At 28.1% G+C, this 22073-nt stretch overlaps 2 protein-coding genes across 3 annotated transcripts in view; both read right to left on the bottom strand.

Moving 5' to 3' along the window:
- The window catches only part of LOC124420038, a 92330-nt gene that overhangs the window by 39674 nt on the left and 30583 nt on the right, over positions 1–22073 (bottom strand). The window lies entirely within an intron of this gene.
- LOC111675866 (tyramine/octopamine receptor) overlaps positions 1–22073 on the bottom strand; it is a 182781-nt gene that overhangs the window by 139658 nt on the left and 21050 nt on the right. For both annotated transcript variants that reach the window (XM_046952292.1, XM_046952289.1), the window contains exon 2: positions 17635–17843. The gene's annotated coding sequence lies outside the window, so the exon portion shown is untranslated. The remainder of the gene's footprint in view (positions 1–17634; positions 17844–22073) is intronic.

Raw genomic sequence — 22073 nt, 5'->3', positions numbered from 1 at the left:
TTAACGTCAACTGTAAGTTTAACAGGAGACACTGAAGCGGAACAACATTGTATGTAATATGTATTCGCTCACTTACTCACACAATAGGAAATTTATTACAACACAATTGTATTGGCTACACAAGCGGACAGTGTGTGTTGCTGGAGAATGTTTCATTGCCTCTTTGTTCCCGCACAAACATTTTTAAATTCTCACGGCTGCTATGTTGCCACATACATATGAATTGGTGATAAATTTAAAGGATACTGTTCATTTTAAATTTCACAGGTTATAATCGATTTGAAAAATTGTGTTTCCTCCCCAGTTATAGAATCATATGCTTAAAAGTACTAGATAAGGTTTGATTTGCAGAAACAAATAAACAATAAACACTGAAAATAATCCAAGCCTTGTATACACGAAATACTATGTCATACATTGTACGAAATGCTTATTCAGATCTTAGTTAAAAAGATAGGTATAGCTAGATAACCATCTGGGTAAAATATACAACTTGAATGTGAATTGAACAAATGTATGATTAAACTTATATAATTTTGTACGGGTACAAGTATATCTTAAGATATTGTAAACCGGATAAGGAGAAACTATTTCATATTTTGGCTAATATTTGCAAATATATTTAATTTAGAGTATAAAACGCTTAAGGAAATGTCAAAACCGAACGAAAAATCTTTCAAGTGCTTATGAACATCCGAAGAAACTTTTAGGTGGCTATAATGTAATTCAGTGCTCAAGTACAAACAACTTAAGCCCATTTGCATATTTATGTGCAAATGGGGTACACTTGAACCCAACTGGGTTCTTTGGAACCAGTTTGTTAGTTCTAATATTCATAAAAAGTCGCCATAATTGGTGGTTTTGCTCTTTTGTAATACTCCTTCAAGTGAAAATTACTACTCAATTAGTATTTTTATGCGGTTTTATTTCTAAAGATACCAAAAAATAAAATAAAAAATTTTTGCAAACAATTCAATATGAAAGTTTGAAGAAATTCTGGTTCTATTCGTATCACCAAGGTCGACATCATTGATTTATTGTGTCCAAAATTCCATTTAGGTACATATTTCCATTTCGTTATAAAAACATTTGCCGTACGATAAAACAAATATTAAACTTATTGCAGTTTTTAAATTTAATAGACGTGCTTGCACTATCCCTTTTCATTTGAAGGGTTATGTATGAAAATATCGTTTTTATGCAAAATGTTTCAAAATTATATTTTAATAACTTAAATTTTTTCCAACACATGTCAAATAACTTCATTTAACTTTCATTTAATTCGGTTATTGGGCAAATATATGGACTTATAAATTTTGATAGATGAATTTACGTCTACTTCAAAATCATTTTTGTAGATTTTAAACGTTTTATTAGTAATTACACGTTAATTTTGATCTTCAAGTCTTTTTCTTAGGGGGAGTTTATGTAGGGGCTAGGGTCAAATGTTGTCATTCATTGTTCTAAAAATTAATTTTTGATGTTTTTTGTTGACATTATAAAACATTAAACGTAATTATGAGCCTAAAAGCCCGATTCGGGGGGTACGGTTTTATGGGGGCTAGGAGAAATAATGGACCGATTTCAACCATTTTCAATAGTGTTCATCCTTGAACCAAAAAAGAGTATGTGCCAAATTTCATCAAATTATCTTGAAAATTGCGACCTGTAGCGTGCGCACAAGGTTTACATGGACACATAGACAGACGGACGGACGGACATAGCGGGTCTAGAACCAATATTTTTGGATGTTACTATAGTAACATCCTACAAGATATAGGACTATAGTGGTGTAGAATATAATTAATGTATGTTTGTACCTTATAGAAGGCTATACTACTGAGCCGATCTTCTTGAAATTTTTACTGTGTGTTCCCCTATATCTGGATAAAACAAAAGGCTACTGTTTGTTTTGAAATTTTGAGTGGGCGAGATACCACGCCCATATGAAGAAAAATCCGTATATTTGATATAATATAACACTTAGAGTCCTAAAATATTTTCGGAGCCACTTTAGTGTCAATATTATTATTTGGAGAAAAAGTGGGCGTGGTAACTCCCATATAAATTAAATACAAAAATTCCTTAACCTTGAAAACTATTACAGAAATAAATTGGCGGACAACCCATGAGGTGAACCACCCCCCCATATTAATAATATACAAAAATTTGTATATCTGGGAAACTAATAGAGCTAAAATATGCAAATTTTAATTGCAGAAATTTGATATTCATGTGAACATTTAGAAAATAACAGGCGGACAATCATGGGGGCTTGGAGCCCCTATATGAATTAAAGAGAAAAAATCGTATATCTGAGAAACTATTGGAGCTACAATATGCAAATTTTAATTGAAGAACTTTGATATTCATGTGAACATTCAGGCGCTCCCAGATGAATTAAATAAAAATATCGTTCATCTGGAAAACTAATAGAACAAGATTCTTCAAATTTTTTCTGAATATTTTGGAGAAAAAGTATTGTGAATTAAAAAAAATTCGTTTATCTGAGAAACTATTAGAGCTAAAATCTGTAAATTGTACATGAAAAACTTAGACATTTATATGAACATTTAGAGAGTAACTGGTGGTCTTTAAATGGGGACTTGGCACCGCCTATATGAATTAAATACAAATTTCGTTTAACTGAGAAACTATTAGGATTTTTTATAATTTTTCATCGATTACATTAAAATCTTAAGAAACATTCGAAAAAATTTGTGAATTATAACAAATTATATATATAGAGAACTATTATAGTTAGAATCTTCAAAATTATTAAGTGGGTTTTTTAATTATTTTGCTTTTAGGGTAGCAAAGCACACTGGGTATAGCTTGTATGTTATAATTTCTGAATATATATACTTTATGGGGTCTTAGAGCAATATTTCGATGTGTTACACACGGAATGACAAAATCAATATACCCCCATCTTTTTTGATGGTGGGTATAAAAATATATGTATATACATAGCTCCACGACACTATTTGTACGTGTTACTATGGAATGACTAAATCAATATACCTCCATCTGTTTTGATGTCGGTTATAAAATAATTGTTTAAAAAGCATGATTGTGTCAGGAGTTATTGCATTTTAATTACATTTTTTTACGATTTCTTGCTGTTTTTTATACCATACACCACTTCAGTGGGGAGGGTATATTGGGTTTGTGCTGATGTTTGTAACGAACAATAATATTGGTCCTATACCCACATTAAAGTATATTAATCGGCTCAGAATCATTTTCTGAGTCGATTTAGCTATGTCCGTCCGTCCATGTAAACCTTGTAATCAAACTACAGGCCGATCTTCTATTGTCCCAGCGACAAACCCTATTGAAAATGGTTAAGATCGGACCATTATTTCACCTGGCCCACATACAACTGTACCCCCGAATAGGGCTTCTAAACATTGTAATGAAACTATAGGTCGCCATTTTGGAGATAATTCAATGAAATTATGCACATGATCTTCTATTATACCGTAGACGAAGCCTATTGAAAATGATTAACATCGGTCCATTATTTCATCTAGCCCCCATAAAACTGAACCCCCGAATAGAGCTTGTAAAACTTGTAATCAACTAAAGGTCGCAATTTTTAGATAATTCAATGAAATTTAATCTTTTATGGTACTGTAGACGAAGCCTATTGAAAATAGTTAACACGGGTCCATTATTTCACCTAGTAACCATACAACTGAACCCGCCAAATAGGGGTTTTAAATTCATAATTATGTTTAATATACTATACTATATCTATACAAGTCTTGATAACCCTGATGAACTTTATAATTATAAGGCCTCATTTGACCCTAGCCCCCTAAAAACCCTCATCAAAATTTTACTTAAATATCCACAGTTTTACTAAACTGTAAATTGCTTCAGTATATCTGAGCCAAGGTACAATTCAGTTAAAATGCTTTATTATGAAAACTAAATCACATTTTATTCGTATACAGGTGTAGGGTGGTATATGGTCGGCCTCGCTCTACGATAACTGCTTACTTGTTTTTTTTTTTGGGGGGAAAATTTAATTTATTGGGAGAATCCATATTAAAACGGTATCGGATTTATCATCTCTTATTTAGTTGAAATTTATTATAAATATTATGGTTTGACAGTGTTCTTCAAATCAAAGACTTTTTCCGTTCCAGACCAAAAATATCGCGCATTGAAAATTTCAAAATATGTGATATACATAATTGCCCACAACTTTGAGTTTCTTTTAAGTACAGGATAATTTTTAATTTCACTTTAAAGCCAAACATATTGTTTATGAAATCGTGCAACTAAAATATTATACTTCAAAAGGCTAAGGGTCAATTTTTATAATGTATCGTTTAATGTCAAATATATCAGACAGCCCCGTGTTAAAAATTATAAAAGGACATTTTATGTATTCACCTTAACTCTCTTCTAGATTCTACTGAAAATTTTTCAATAGAGACTCGTTTAGATCAAGAGTTTTTAAACAAAACGTAATTTAAATGTTTTTGTAAAAAATTCCAAAGCGGATTTAATTTCAATTAATATGGGACCAATTTAAATAAAGTGTACATGAAAATGATTGGAAACGATTGAGCCTTACTGAAAATACAATGTGGTGGTACGTGGTGTTAAATGTGAGTACATAATTCGATTATAAAAATATGTTAAAACTTCACAAATCTGCAAATATGGACTGATTTAGCTTGAATTTCTCTTAAAGGGGACATTATGGGTATTATAAAGTTTAATAGCAGTTCTAAGTTATAAATAAAAATAAAGGGGCTTTCAGATCTATTCGACATTAAAGCTATAACTTTAAGAATTGACTAAAATATTTTACTTACACGATTTTTAAGACAAAACTAAAAAATATGTTAGACTTTAGGTAGTTTCAGAGTTATGAGTAATTATGTGTTTGTATAAACTTTTAGGAAATTTTAACATATTTTTAATTTTCAAAACGCGATATTTTAAAAGTGAATTTTTTTTTTTTCCAAAAATATATAAAGTGAGTTTTAGTTAAGTTTTGATGTTTCTCTTTTGGGAGTTTCCAATTTTAAAAGTTATTTTTATTTTAACATTTTCAACAGAATAGTCTATATACACATGTATTTACATTAGGATGTCCTGCAGACCACTTTTTTTTGTAGGAATACCTCTAAATCGGTGCATTAATGTGTAATACACGGGAAAAATAAAAAAAAAATATTTGTTTTAAAAAAGGTCTCAGCGATTTTTCGTGATCTTTTCAAAATGGGTCTCAAAAATTCTGTAATTTGAGCTTAACGTAGAAAAAAAAAATAAAATTCTTTTTACAGTATTCCTGCTATGAAAAACGACTTACTTTTATGGTATTATAAATGACATATAAACACCAAAATAATCTAAAAAATTCTAAAATGACCAAACCAACCAAAAGTCAAACAATTTTTTAAATATCTATGTTTCAATAATTTTGTGGACCATAAATAGGGTAGAAGGGGATCATGCGCCATATGGGCACATCTGCTAATAGCGAATAACTTGAAAACTGAGTAATCGATTCTATCGCATTATTAAATTTTGTTTTCGTTTATCGATTATCTATCATCCCTTAAAATTTGAAACATTAACTTTACGTAAGATGGGAGGCAGACATAATTATTTGTTTTTCAAAGGGCTGCACAGTGGTATAGGAAAAAAAAGAGGGAAATAATTCGGTAACTTCTAAACGGTTAATTGGTATGCACAAAGAGGAGGTGTTGTCGAGTTTAGGTTTTGAATTTGGACCTTATAGGCCAACCAGGGGCCCGGCGGGGGGTCCTCAAATTAGAACACCTCGGCTATGTTAAATTTTTAAAACGATCCTATTTCTTCATTTGAGTTCCGATTTAAAAAATTTCGTATATAGAATCTCCTCATCGAGCACTATAAAAAATGTCGTCATAGCAGTAAATTATCTCTTATAGTTTAGGAGATATTCGCATTTGAAAATTAAAATTTTTAAATTTTTACCGTTCTTACTTTAGTTTTTTGATAATAGCGGGTCCAAATATTCCCGATTTTCGCCATTTCTTTTTTTATTCGCTTAACAACAGTTTATATATCAAGCAGTGAAAGAATTATGTAAAACTCATGACTGAGTCCAAAGTTATAGGCATTTTAATTTAAAAATTAAAAAAAAGGCGATTTTTTGCCATTTTTTTGGGAAAAAAAAGTATCTTTTTCTTTTTAAGTTATCTAAAAGGTTCTAAGAAGATGTATATAGAATTTTACTTTTTGAAAAGCTGACTTTACATAAAATATGATAAATGAAACAAAACCTAAAAATTTTTGATACCGAGGGAACCAGGTCCATCCCCAAAAACCCTATTTTTTTATAGAAAATTCAATTTTGAGCAAAAATTCTCAAATCGCATAGTTGATATCAAATTATAGTGACCTGTTTTATATGACCCAATATGTTCTTAATCATTTTGTAACGGGTTTCGATAACCCCGCCCCTGGTATGGATATAATAGGCAAAAAACCAAAAAATCCCATTTTTGGGATTTTTTAAAACTTTTTTGGGAATTCGGGATTTCTAATCAGAAAATTCGAAATTTTATTTAATTTTGGATTTTGAGTAAAAAAATCTACCTAACTGTAAAATTTCATCAAAAAATATTCATAAATAAAATTTTTATTGCAATTTGAAAAATTTGTATCTTCGCCAAAAACTGAATAAAAAACATTTTTTAAATTTTTTAAAAAAAAGTATTCCGCGAATTTTTTAATTTTTCAAAAATTATATACAGTTTTGAAAAATAGACAAAATTGCTTTCCATTGATATATAACATGCTACCTAATGTTTTTTAAGTGACAAATTAATTAGGGAAAACTCAACATCTTTTAGAAAATTTACCTAGTACTATTATTTTCATCCATAACGTTAACTCTTAAATTGTTACATATATTAAAAAATTTTCAGGTATTATTTTTTAAACTGTAATGATTTTTACCCCTATAGGTCACTTTAATATGTAGCTTATTAAAGTGACCTATTGAGGAAAAATTCATTACATAAGGATACGTTAGAAATATTAGGTAGAATATCATAACCTTTAAAAAATAATTTAATTTAAGTACCTGTAATTAATATATAAGACAGGTTTATATCTGTTTGTAATTATTTGTAATTTTCTAACCATGGCGATCGTACTAAAAAAAATGATTTGTGCTCATTTTATTTGAACACTCTTCAGCTCCTTTTCAAGATAAAGTGAACTTCTTATTGAAATATATTGAAACTGCACATAAAAATAAAGTGGATAAAACTGATATATGTAAAATTGAAAATTTTATAAAATCAGTTGATATAAAACTGAAGAGTGTTCGGTATTCCATTGCTAAATTTCGATCGAAATTTTCTGATTGGCTGGATGAATGTGTAGAAGTTGCTATTTGCGTATCAACTGTTGGTGCTCCTGTAAGCAGTATGAGGATTTGAGCTCAAAATCTAAGAGGAAAAGGTTATCAACTTCACTAGAAACCTTATCTAACGAAGAAGTTTCGGACACTTTTAAAGCAATGTTAAGAAAAGAAAAACAGCCTTTGGATGCCATAAAAATTGCAAATATTTTCCAACCGCATCACCAAGACGACTGAAAAGATTGTAAAGAGTATACCCACACCATCATCTGATACAACGTTCACTGAGGAAGAAGCTATTGCGCTTATGTTGCAGCTGGGATTAAGTCGTGATAACTACATAACGTTAAGAAAGGCGCTATCTGAAAAAGGAGTGGATGTTTTACCATCATATGACAAAATAAATGAAAAGAAGAAAAGCATTATACCACCTCCTATTGAAATAACTGATCGGAAGGCTGTTATTGGACTCGGCGCTCTACTCGAAAATACTGCTTTAAGGATTGCTTCTGACTTTTCTTCAGACCAACTAAAAAAAAAAATTCTTGTGATCTTCAACTCATTTGTAAGTGGGGATGTGATGGATTATCAGCACTCTCGGAATATAAACAAATCAACACAAGTGAATCATCTTCCGAGTATAAAAGTGTATTTATGGCATCGCTAGTTCCATTAAGAATTCGAAAGTATGCTGACAGCGATTCTCCATCAACCAGTTTCGATGATATTTGGAAGAATTCGACTCCAGGATCCAACGCTTTTTGTAGGTCAATAAGCTTTGAGTATATAAAGGAATCCAAAACAACAACGCAAGATTTGATAAATCGTATTGAAGCAGAAATTAAAAACTTGGAACCTATAACAATCGAATCGAAATAGAAAATTATTCGTTTAACATGTCCTATGATTTAAAACTTACAATGATTGATGGGAAAGTTGGAAATGCCATTACGGGAACATCATCTACTTGGTACTGCTACATATGTGGTGATAAAAAATCAGAATTTTCGAATATTTCCAAGCAAAGATCAATAAATGAGGAAACATACAATTTGGAATATCCCCCCTACATGCTCGCATACGATTTCTGGAACATTTTCTACATTTAGCATATGATTTAAAGTACAGAAGCATACCGGAAAATGCAAACAAAAGTGCAAATAACAATAAGGAGTTAATGGAAATGAGAGCCAGTGAGAAACGAAGAATTCAAGAGGAATTTAAAAAGCGGATGGGATTAAATATTGATAAACCACTCAGGATATGGAAGCACAAACGATGGTAATACCGCTAGACGTTTTTTTAAACATTTTGAAACTACTTCCGAAATAACCGGAATTAGTATGGATTTACTGCAAAAGGTCAATATTATTCTAATGGCGATAAATAGCAAGCATAAAGTGAACGCAACAAAATTTGGAGAGTATTCTACAAAAGTTCTAAATTACTTTTGGAATTATATCCCTGGAAAGAAATGACACCTACAGTTCACAAGATATTATGTCATGGAAGGTCATCATAGAACATAATATTCTGCCTTTAGGAGAGCTTACAGAAGAACCCCAAGAATCGAGGAATAGAGACTTTAAGCATATTCATCAGTTTAGCTCAAGGAAGTGTTCTAGGCAGTCTCAAAATGAAGATATTTTTAATAATCTGATTCTATCTTCTGATCCTGTTTTATCTACTATAAGGAAACGTTGGATTTGCTACAAAACGTTAGCATTTGAAAATATTCATGAATTTAAAGATTTACTTTATCTTTTAGATATGGACTACTGTGATACCGATTATTTTACAAAATTATATTAATTTATAAAAAAAATAAATAAAGACTATTTTTATATAAAATAAATACTTGTTAATTTTTTTTAGGGATAAAGAATAAAAGATTAATCGTAAAAAGTGGCTGTAAAAATTCATAAAAATTTAGGTAGTAAAACATGCCTAACAAATGTATGGATGAAAATAATAGTACTAGGTAAATTCTCTAAAAGATGTTGAGTTTTCCCTAATTAATTTGTCACTTAAAAAACATTAGGTAGGCATGTTATATATCAATGGAAAGGTAATTTTGTCTATTTTTCAAAACTGTATATAATTTTTGAAAAATAAAAAAATTCGCGGAATACTTTTTAAAAAAAATTAAAAAATGTTTTTTATTCAGTTTTTGCGAAGATACAAATTTTTCAAATTGCAATAAAAATTTTATTTATGAATATTTTTTGATGAAATTTTACAGTTAGGTAGATTTTTTTACTCAAAATCCAAAAATTAAATAAAAATTTCGAATTTTCTGATTAGAAATCCGGAATTCCCAAAAAAGTTTTAAAAAATCCCAAAAATGGGATTTTTTGGTTTTTTGCCTATTATATCCATACCAGGGGCGGGGTTATCGAAACCCGTTACAAAAATGATTAAGAACATATGGGGGTCATATAAAACAGGTCACTATAATTTGATATCGACTATGCGATTTGAGAATTTTTGCTCAAAATTGAATTTTTTATAAAAAATAGGGTTTTTTTGATGGATCTGGTCCCCTCGGTATCAAAAATTTTTAGGTTTTGTTTCATTTATCGTATTTTATGTAAAGTCAGCTTTTCAAAAAGTATAAATTCTATATACATCTTCTTAGAAACTTTTTAGATAACTTAAAAAGAAAAAGATACTTTTTTCCCCAAAAAATGGCAAAAAATCGCCTTTTTTTAATTTTTTAAATTAAAATGCCTATAACTTTGGACGCAGTCATGATTTTTACATAATTCTTTCACTGCTTGATATATAGACTTGTTGTTAAGCGAATAAAAAAAAATGGCGAAAATCGGGAATATTTGGGCCCGCTATTATCAAAAAACTAAAGTAAGGACGGTAAAAATTTTAAAATTTTAATTTTCAAATGCGAATATAAGAGATAATTTACTGCTACGACGACATTTTTTATAGTGAAGAAATAAGATCGTTTTAAAAATTTAACATAGCCGAGGTGTCCTAATTTGAGGACCCCCCGCCGGGCCCCTGGTTGGCCTATAAGGTCCAAATTCAAAACCTAAACTCGACAACACCTCCTTTTTGTGCATACCAAATTTCATTAAAATCGGATTAACCGTTTAGAAGTTGCCGAATTATTTCCCTCTTTTTTTTTTCCTATACCACTGTGGGCTGTGAGAATATTTCACTGGATGAACTTTTTGTGCTAACTTTTTTAGTTTTTGTGATAGAAAAATATATTGGAAATATATTAGAACGTCAATAATAGTGAACAATAATTTTCGATAATATAATTTGAATGTAATACATGTAGAACAAAATTTTGTTAAAATATAGAAAAAATCAGTAATAATTTGTTTTAATTTTTTTGTTAAGTTTTGTGAAATAAACAATAAATATTTGGTTTATTATACTTTGTTTAATGAATTTAAGTATAAAACAGCAAAATAAGTTTTTATTTTTGTAATTTTTTCTTTAATTTTACTAATGACAAATCTCCCCCATCCCCTTGACGCATTTACCCCATGGATGGGGCGAAAAAGTTAAAAAACATAAGTGGGCAAACCAAGAAAAACTTAAAAATATGTATTGTGGTTTTAATTTGAGGCTGCCTCAAAAAAAGTGGCGTATGAACCCCTACTCTACAAAAATTTCAAACAAAAAGCTGCAAATTGCGAAAGTTTTAAGATCTATTTCAAACAAATTTTAAATATTTTTTTCACAAATTATACTGAGGTCAGAATTTTTAGTCACTGGTTAGGTACTGAGGGCCATTATTTTTCTCATGTTCAGTACATAAATGCGCATCGATTGAGAGGTATTCATACATAAAATTCTTAAAAAGTCCCTTTTTAAGGACACTCTAATATACATGTTTATATAACTGTATATTATTTTTGCAAATAAAAAAAACATCTATTTTGTCCTTTTCCCGTGTAAAGAATTATTTTTTAAGTCATGGAAATAGAACCATTTACGAATACTACTAAGTGATAAAAGGCAGGTATGGAGGTATTGATTACACAAAATTATTCATTATATGGTCAATTCCAATTACTTGTAATTGTGATTGAAGTTTTTCCAATTAAAACCATTATGTAGACCATAAATACTCTACAAACTGGTCTTTGTTTTGGTCTTTTATCAGGTTTGGGGGGTAATGATTGAAGCATTAACAATTACAATGGTATGAGCGTATTGATTACGCAAAATAATTCATTATTTGGTCAATTACAATTACTTGTAATTATGATAGAAGTTTTTACAATTACAATTACTTGTTTTTTATAATACCCATTTAAAATCATTATGTAGATCATAAATACTCTACAAGCTGGTGTTTGTTTTGGTCTTTTATCAGGCTTGGGGGGTAATGATTGAAGCATTACCAATTACAATTACTTGCAATGTGTTACAATTACTTTTAATTACCACCGAAATTTCACATGTGCATTGTTATTTGGGTCATGATATTAAACTCCTTTTTTGATATTAAATTTTATTTAAAAACGTGATGTCCCTAATAAACAGTTCATAAAAATCTCTTGGTATGATTTTATTATATATTTTACAGTCGAGGATGTTCAAATATATTTGCTGCTGTTTTTTTCCTATTTATAATTCCGTTGTGGTCGGAAAAATGTCATGTTGTTTTTACCTTCCTGGTATTTTTATTTATTTATAATTTTTTGGTGGCAATTAAATTTGTTTTAATTTGATTTTTTAATAAAAGTGCGTAGCTATAAATTTGTGTTTTTACCACTAAAAAAATATAAAAAAAGACCTTTAATTTATTAGCAAGATGAAAACCAACATAAGTCATGCTAATAAATTTTAATGAATTTCGGTGTTTAAATGGATGACAGGTATTTAAATTTATAGGATTTCATATTTGATTTTTAAATTTTTTCTGACTATTTACAACAAAAAATTAAACATATAAACTCAAAAAAATATGACGATTACAGCATATTAACGTATTTATATTACGTAAAAAATCTGGTATATAATAGGTCATTACAATCATATCTACAAACGTAATATTTACACAGACCAGGTTTGTAAAAGTTAGTTTGTTAGTTTGAAAATAGTATGTATATGATTATTGATCAAATCTAAAGAAATACTCTTAGGTCTCTATCTGAACTATTGTGCGCTCCTTAACCAGTGTCTGATGTAAAAATCGAACACTAAAGTGCGGGATGCGATAAGGTTTGTGAAAATCTTTACAGCAAATTGGTCTATTTTGAGTGTATTTTTTTCTAAGATTCATTTCATTCGGTTGAACAGAAAGTAAAGTTTTACTATGGTTTTAAGAGAATTATCCAATATGCCATAGCTTGAGTTTGACCTTCACTGTTTATGGATTATCATTATTCGATTTTACTAACATTTCAGATGCAAGTTTCCTATTATCTACATTAATATGCGTATTGTTTTTTGGAGTTTATTTTTTTTAAATTTTAAAATTTGCGATTTTATTCTTATTGCTGTTTATTTGATATTAAAATTCTAAAGATAAATTTAGTGCTAAAATCTTTGTAAAAATCGTTTTTCCCTTCCGATCGGTGATGTCACCTGTTAACGTGACATATTTCCATAATACATTTCCATAATTAATTTCTATTAATTTAAGTATACGCCCAGAGGCAGATACGGTCACTATTCGCAACTTTTATAAAATTACAGAATTTTATATTTTGGACTAAAGTATACAGTCAAACGGAATAAATTTTTATTTATTTCCATGTTTCAAAACATTTCACTCCAATGTACGTAATACATACATACATACATACATACATACATACATACATACATACATACATACATACATACATACATACATACATACATACATACATACATACATATATACATACATACATACATACATACATACATACATATGAATATAATTGAAAAACTTTAAAGGAAAATGGAAGAGGGAATTCTATTTTTTGCTTTACATACTCAAATTTATAGTATTTATGTACTCTAGAGTGTCCCATGAGAAATTGTAATGTCCATAAAATTAATTTGAGTACCTTTAAACCAAACAAACATGTATATTTAAAAAACTCTTTAATAATCAAACAAAACATCGATAAATTAATATAAAATTACAAAAACTTTACACCTTTTTCGATGGATTCTTAAAAACACTGTTCCTCGAGACACTCTAATGTTCACTTTCGTAGATACAAATCCATTGTTGATAATAAACAAATTATACAATTTGATTTGTTTTGTTGTGGCTTTAAAAATAATCTTGTTTTTGTTTATTCACAGAAATACTAGCTCAAGAACTTAACAATAGTATTGTATTTGTAGTACCATCAACATTATTCTAGAAAAATACATTTGCTTTCATTTCTAACACACAAAATTCAAATAAAAATATTAAAAAAGTAAATAAATGGATATATACTACATACATATAAGCTTCAAATTCAATTTGGATATTTTTTAATGCTGTACATTATATGTAAAACAAGATCTCTGTTTAAAATTAGATTTTTACAAAATAAATCTGATATTTCGTGAGTGGCAATCTTAATGGTGACATGTATTTTTGTAACATCAATTAAAAATTCTTTGGAACGTTTAACTAAGTAACCGTTACATTAATAGTATATCTTAACGAATACATTTCACTCATTTCAAAATCGACAGTTTATGTTTTGTATTATTATATTATATTTTAAACATCTTCAAAAATGTGCATAATAAACTTAAAATAAGCGACTAACATCTTTATGAATACGGAAATAAAAAAATAAGGCTAGAAAAGGATACATTTGTATGCTCTTAAAATCTTTAATTAAACTAGTGAAAAATGTGAATGATTTACGAAAGGCCTATAATGACTCTAGATCCAAAGAATATTATTCATCGACTTAGAATAATTTTCTCAACCGATTAAAACTATCTATTCGGCTTGTAGCTTGAAAGGTAGCCAAAGTAAGCTAATTTAAAGAAATTTGGCACGTATGCTAAATTTCAATAGAAAATTATTTATTTTTATATATTTTTTATTAATTTTTTATTGATGTTACAAATTAACTTTTATATAATTTGTAATAGTGTGGATTAGTGTAATTTATTAATTTGCCAATAAGACTTAAATATTACAAATTAAATAAATAATATAAATGTAAAAATTGTTGCTTGAATTCACTTCGAACACATATAGCTGAACAACTCTAATAGGAGTTTTGTGTTCATAAATAGGTTTAACACATATATATCTCAAACAAAACACAACTAAGTTTTATACAGTAATGCCCCTGTATAAAACTTAGAGGTCATTTGAGCGGTACAATTACCAAAAACGTGTTTTTTGATGGGTCTTATTTTGCATCATAAGAATCTGAATTAATTTGTCTATAATTGTCGCTCATCTGAGCTCCTGTTATCTCTCGGAAATCAGTTAAAAGTAAACAGATCAATTTCATTACATTCACTCTAATTGTAATCAAAAGTTGCTTCTAATAAATAAATCCTTTTGTTACAAACACTTTTTAAGTTTTTAAATCTATCTTAAAATTTGGGTTTTTTAATGCTAAATATGAAAAAAGAATAAATTTAAAAAATAATAATATATAGTATAAGGTGGGTTATATAACATTAATAAATAATGATAAATTCATCGGGAGAAAATGGTACCCTACCCACAACTCTACTAAAAGAATCTTTTATGATCCCCACTTCTGATCAATTTCAACTAATTTTTTATCTATTTCGAGTCATTTGTGAGTCGAAATACTGTCCATTTTAGAGTAATATTCGAATCATATTTTAGTAATTTTTGAGCTTTTTCTGGGCGATTTTAGGTTTCTTACTAACAAATACGGAAAATTACAGAATAAATGTATAAACAATCATATTTCGAAAATCTGGATGATCTATTTATGACTGCTGTACATTTTGTTAAAGTTTTTAGTAAATAAGATTTTATTCATTGGTACTATTTAAACTTTGTTTAGTGATTAGTCACCAAACTATCTTCATTAAACATAAAAAATTATTATTATTTAATAAAAAATTCCTTGATTGAAAATCTAATTAAAGACATTACACAAACTTAAATAATTATACATTTAATATTATAAAAGCAATGAGAATTATACTAATTTATTTTAGGTCACTTTTTGTTCACTGAGTATATTATTTTTCAATATTTAGAAACTTAGTTTCAATGACCTCCCATATGAAATAAATAGAAAATGTCGTATGTTTAGGAAACTATTAGAGCAAAAATCCGTTGACATCAATGTGCTTGGGAAATAAATTGTTGGACTAGTAAATTAAACCTCCCACATGTATTAAATAAAAATTCATATACATATATGAGAAACTATTAGAGCTAGACAATTTTACATAAAAAACTTTGACATTTAGGTGAACAATTTGAGAAAAATAGGTGGATTTCAATGATTTCATATGAATTAAATTCAAAATTTCATACATCTGGGAAACTATTATATTATTAAAATTTTTCATAAGATACATTGAAATCTAAATTAACCTTTGGAAAAATTGGTGAAGTTGCAATATTAGAGTTAGAATCATTAAAATTGTAATGTGTTTTTAATATATATACATTGATTTTAGGGTTCAGCTAGTAAAAATATAGAAAGATCTTTGGGTACCGCTGCATTAAGGGTATATTTGTCATTGATTTTCAATTGCTACTTATTTCTAAATATATTAATGTAGTTAATTCTAATTTTCGGTTACTTTCATTATCACAGTAAAATTCTCTGGCCCATAGGGCAGTGTCCGTCTGAAATTTTTAATGGGATCACACGTCATAATTATCAATATAATTTTTTAAAAAAAGATAAGAAAAATATTTTAATATTAATGTACAACATAGTGTTTCCACTCTTTTAAAATTTCAAAAATTAATAAAATTTGGTGGGAAATAACTCTAAATATGTGTATTGTAAACACAATTTTTTCTTCTTCTGATCAGATATATAATCTCTGATACCATCTGACACAGAAATTGCATGGAGCGAGTTTGAGACTGCTTATAAATAACTTAAAAATTATGACAAATTTGTTATTAGTGCAATCTATATTAAGACTTGAAAATAATAGTGCAATGGAAAAATAATGCACTATATCTAATAAAAATATTCTTTTGCCGAAATGTAGGAAATTCTATTCTATGTAGAAATTATAATAACATTAAAATACGTACGACGCTTATTAAGCAAGATATTTGCCAAAATCTGATTTTTGTAACCTTTGACCTCCAATATATCGCTTTGCGCACGAGATATTTCCGACGACTTTTAATACCTTACTCATAATGCAAAGGAGAAGCTGTGTGCCATTCCTAAAAAACGATTTGTTGGTCATACGAGAACCAAAAAACCGGTTAATCGAAATGTATGGAAATCTTTTAAATATAGTTATATTTAGTTGGAACAGGACCATTTTGCGAAATAGTATGAATTACTGAACAAGATATTTGTACTTTTTAGTATAGATATGTACAATAATATATTATAAGAAAGCAATTTTTTGTCAGAGTATTTCCTGTCCGTACAACGTCTGTTATTTATACATAAATATCTATTTTAATGGAGGGTATATTGATTTTGTCATTCCGTTTGTAACACATCGAAGTATTGATCATAGACCCACAAAATTATATATTTTACGGAATGAAAAAATGAGTAGCAATATTAAAAATATGAATAAGTATTTTTCTTATTTATTCACCTAGTTTAAGGGGGATATTTAAGATTCGGTTATGTATGTTATTTTAATTAATTTAAATTATAGTTTTGTACGTTTTGAGTTACATTTTTCATTTGAGCGAAAAAAAACTAAGAACTAAACTTTCTTCTGTGCTATTGCACACATTAAGAAAAAATTAACGCGCATAGAGTGTAAATGAATAGACAGACTGAAATTGCATTACAATTCAGAACCACAGATATCTCCATTGGAACGTGCAAAAACAAATGAAATTTAAACGTTTTGAATGTAAAATATTTCAACACTTCAAACTATATTTCAGCGTGCATGAACACAGATTCATTCCTCAGCACACTAAGGAACTAAAGAGAAAAAAGATACACCAACTATTAACTGTAATGCATTTGGGAGACGTTTTTAAGTATGTATCTATGTGAAAGACCTCAAAGGATATTACCACCCACATTCACAATCATCAATTTGTAAATACAGTTACATAAATACATATGTACATACATATTTACATATATTTGTATCCAACTTACCACAAACTGCTAAACCAAAATGCAATCGTTCATAGCACCACGTTACTTTTGACATCTGCAAGAAACACTCACTGAATGAAATACCAGCATTTGAATTTATTTTCTAGTCTTCAACTAACTAATGCTGAAATTACTAGTTTTCTTCTTCTTGTTTTTAATATTTTAATTCAAGTTGTAAAAACTGTCTTTTAGTAAGAGCTGAATTAATTCTGAAAAGAAAATTAAAAAATATCTATGTGCATAAAACAGATTTTATATGTGTCAAAGAATGTAATTTCCTGCAAAAAAGTTTTTGTTTTAAGTAAGATATTGCCTAAATGCTTTTTGCTTTATACCCGCCAAAATGTCTTTTCATCCTGTGCAACAAACAAGTAATATCATTTTATTATAATTAAGTGCCATTAAAAAGAAGTGACTCTAGAACTTAGTTATATTTTACAACATCTAACTCACGCTTTACGTAGAAAATCGTTTAAATTAAACCAAGTATACAACAGAAAATATTTAATTAAATACCAAATTTAATTCTATGGTTTTTAAACTTACTCCAGCAACCGATTTTGTTAATTTAAAATTTTTCACCTTTTATTGTTCATACATTTAAACGATAGTTTTACTGCTATATTGGATCAACTGTTTCCAAATATTTAGATTTCAAACATTTATATACATTTTCATAAACAAATTTATATTAGCATGGAACAGATATTATACCAAAGCGGGTGAGACTTCAAATTGTCAAAATTCAAACAAAATTTATTTGGTGAGTTGTTCTACAACTCAGACCTAAATTACTACTCTACTTGCATGTATGTATTACAAACGGTGTGACAAAATTTTTATAGAATTGGCCATAAAAAAGGCTATAGTGTATTTTATGTTGAAATGCAACTCATTTAAAATTAGCCAACGGCTTTCTCTTTTTATTCTAAAAGTTTGTTCACAATTTCTTGAATTACTTATAAATGAATGTATTTTAATGTCTTGCATCTTGATGCAATTCAAACGCAAGAAAAATCACACTTTTTAATTCTAGATTTTTAATTCTAAATTAATTTTTGTTTCAAAGTTAAAGTTTTTGTTTTAAGTCCATCAGTGTGTTTTAGCTTTTGATTTTTTGGTTATTAAGATTAGTAACATATTTTAAATGTAAAAAGTTTTTGATTCTCTTATAAGTATATGGGGAATTTCTTGTCAAGTGATCCAACTTTTTAAAATCGATCTCTTCCAATTTAGATAAAATTTGCAACAAGGTTAGTACTTATGGATAGTAGTAGGACAGACACAAATATAATTATTTTTTAAACTAACTTTTTTAGCAAATTTTAAAATATGTAAACAAATTTGGAAAGAATGAAGAAATAGCTATCTGAACTCCTCTGGATAATTTTTGCAAGGACCAATAGGTTAAAGTTATACTCATTTTAATAAAACCCTGTATGACCAAAATGTCCAATTTTTTAATATTTCTGTATTATTTTATAAAATTTAAAATTATTATTACACCTATATGTATATTTAAATAACAATTTTTATATATTTTAGTAGTGGTACGGTTAAATTTGGTAATTTTTTTAACCGATTTTATTTATTTTTTTTTATTTATTTTATAACAGTCTTAGGATTTACAAAATATTCTTACAGACTATTCGCTTAAAATTAATTATAATAAATTTATTAAAAATAACTTGAACTTTTCTTTAGAATAACAAAAGTCACTATTTTCACTTAAAATTAAATAAATTCTGTGCTCTAGTTAATGGCTCATTTAAAGAGTAATTAGTTCTATGTAAACCAATATAAAAATAATCATGAAATCTCAATGATCTTGATGGAACATTTATGTTGAGTTTAATAAATCAAATAAAAACATGATAGATTGGAATGACCTTCTAGACTCAAGTGATTTTATACCTAATAGATTACAACGGATAGTATAGCAAATTGAAGGATTGTAGTTTACCATGTTTAGGGAAAGAGCAAATTTAGTAAATTTTCTCTGAACTCTTTCCAAGCGTTTTACATGGACCCAATAACATGGGCTCCAAATAACAGAGGCATACTCAAGAACGGATCTAACAAATGAAAAATATAATACTTTGATAGTAAATTGGTTATTGAAATCAACACTATTTCTTCTAACAAATGCAAGAAGTGAATATGATTTAGGAATAATATAATTGAGATGATTGATAAAAGTTAATTTATCATCAAATAAAACACCTAAGTCCATTATATTAGTAACTTGGTGAAGTAACGTGGTCTGCATATAATAATTAAAATAAATTGTATGTTTCACTTTATGGAAATATATATAACAGCACTTATCAAAGTTAAATTGTAATTTATTACGATCGGACCAAGAAACTAATTCATTTAAATTATTTTGCAAAAGTATTGCATCTTGAGTATCTCTAACTCGATGAAATATCTTAACATCATCTGCGTAAAGTAAAAAATTACAGTTTTTGAAGCATATAAGTATTAATATCATTCATGAAAAGACAAAATAGAAATGGTCCTAACACACTCCCTTGAGGAACACCAGATGTAGCCACATAAGGAATAGAAAAACAATCATCTACTTGTACATAACATTCTCGTTTATGTAAGTAAGAACTAAGCCAATCTAAAACTTTGAATGAAAATCAATTTTATCCAATTTTGCAAGCAATATATTATGAGATATTTTATCAAAAGCTTTTGAATAGTCAGTTTAAATAGTGTCAACCTGATATCCTAATTCAAAATTTGAAATACAGTAATGACTAAAAACTGCCAAATTAGTTGTCGTTGACCGACCCCGTAAAAAACCATGTTGCTCCACAATTACAATAGGTTCAACAAAAAATGACATTTTCCTAACTAAGGAATGTTCAAATATTTTTGAAACAGTAGAAAGTTTGGAAATTGGCCTATAATTTTCAACATTACATTTATTGCCAGATTTAAATATAGGTGTAACTGATGAACGTTTCCATTTATCTAAAAACAATCCTTCTTTTAATGATTTATTAAAAATCAATTGCAAAGGAACACAAATAGAATAACAACAATTTTTTTACAAAGTAAGCGCATAATCCATCTAGATCACGGCCAAGTGAATTTTTGAGATTAGAAATAGCATTTATTATATCAGTTATAGACAATTGAACGTCAGAAAATTGGCCTGCACTACGAATATTATTCAAAATGAATGTATCAAAGTTTGTAGATGGTAAAGCAAAATTAGATTCAAAATACTGTGCAAAAAGATTTGCAGATTGAGTGGGCGAATTAGAAATGTTGTCTTTATAAAAGACCGATGAAGGTATAGTGGATTTACCTCGTTTAGAATTAATGAAAGTCCAAAATTATTTTGGATTAGTATTAATAACATCTTCAAATCCAAGCACATATTGATTATATAAATATCTGTTAAGGAAATTAAATTCTCTTAAATAATGTTTATACAACCTAAGATGTTCAGGATTTTTACTAATTTTATACTTCCTATAAAATTTATTTCTTAAATTTTTTAATTTTTTCAATCCCTTGGTATACCATGGTAGTTTATAAACCCAAGGATTTGCTTTAGGTACATATAAAGAAAATAATTCTGAAATTTTCTGAAGAAAAATTTCATATGATTCATTTAATGATTTATAAAAAAAATAGGTTGTTCCAATCTATGGAATTAATTGCATAACTGATTTGATCATAATTACAATTTTTAAAATTATAAGAAATTGTATCTGTAAATTTGGCATTATTGTATGCATAAAAATCTAACACAATATTTAATGGATTGTGATGCATATCAGACTTACAAAGTGTTGTAGCGCATTCAGTTACCGTACAATTAAGTTCATTAGAGACAAAAACCAAGTCTAATAATATATTCAAGTTATTAGGAAAAGTATTGACTTGTCTTAAATTCAGACTAAAAAATGAGTCAACTAAATTAATTTCATGTAAGCCATTGACATTTCCTGGTAAAAACAAAGAATCATCACCAGGAATATGAGACCAAATTAATTTACATAGATTAAAATCTCCTAGAACACAGAATTCTGCCTCAAGAAAATTAGAGTCATATAAATTAGTTACATTATTAGCATGGTTTTTATATAGTAAATCGCTACTATTAGGTGGTATATAAGAAGCACAAATATAAATTTTATTATTAGAATAGAAATACATATTTGATCTAATACTGAGTCGTTATCATATAAACATATTAATTTAGATTCTAAAGAATCTAAATTCTTTAGACAAGTTTTAATAGCATCTCTATTTTTCCTAAATACTTGATAAATATTCAAATCAAAAAATTCGCCATCATAAAAATTATCATTTAGCCAAGTTTCAACTATAACATAGACATCATAATCCATTTGAGAAGTAAAAGAATGAACTTGAGATGATTTACTTCTCATCCCGGAAACATTTTGGTAGTA

This window comes from Lucilia cuprina, chromosome 5 (genome assembly GCF_022045245.1).
Source record: "Lucilia cuprina isolate Lc7/37 chromosome 5, ASM2204524v1, whole genome shotgun sequence".
NCBI classification, from domain to species: domain Eukaryota; kingdom Metazoa; phylum Arthropoda; class Insecta; order Diptera; family Calliphoridae; genus Lucilia; species Lucilia cuprina.
The sequence above is the reverse complement of the archived record's forward strand: the minus strand, read 5'-3'. Positions and strand labels throughout refer to the sequence as shown.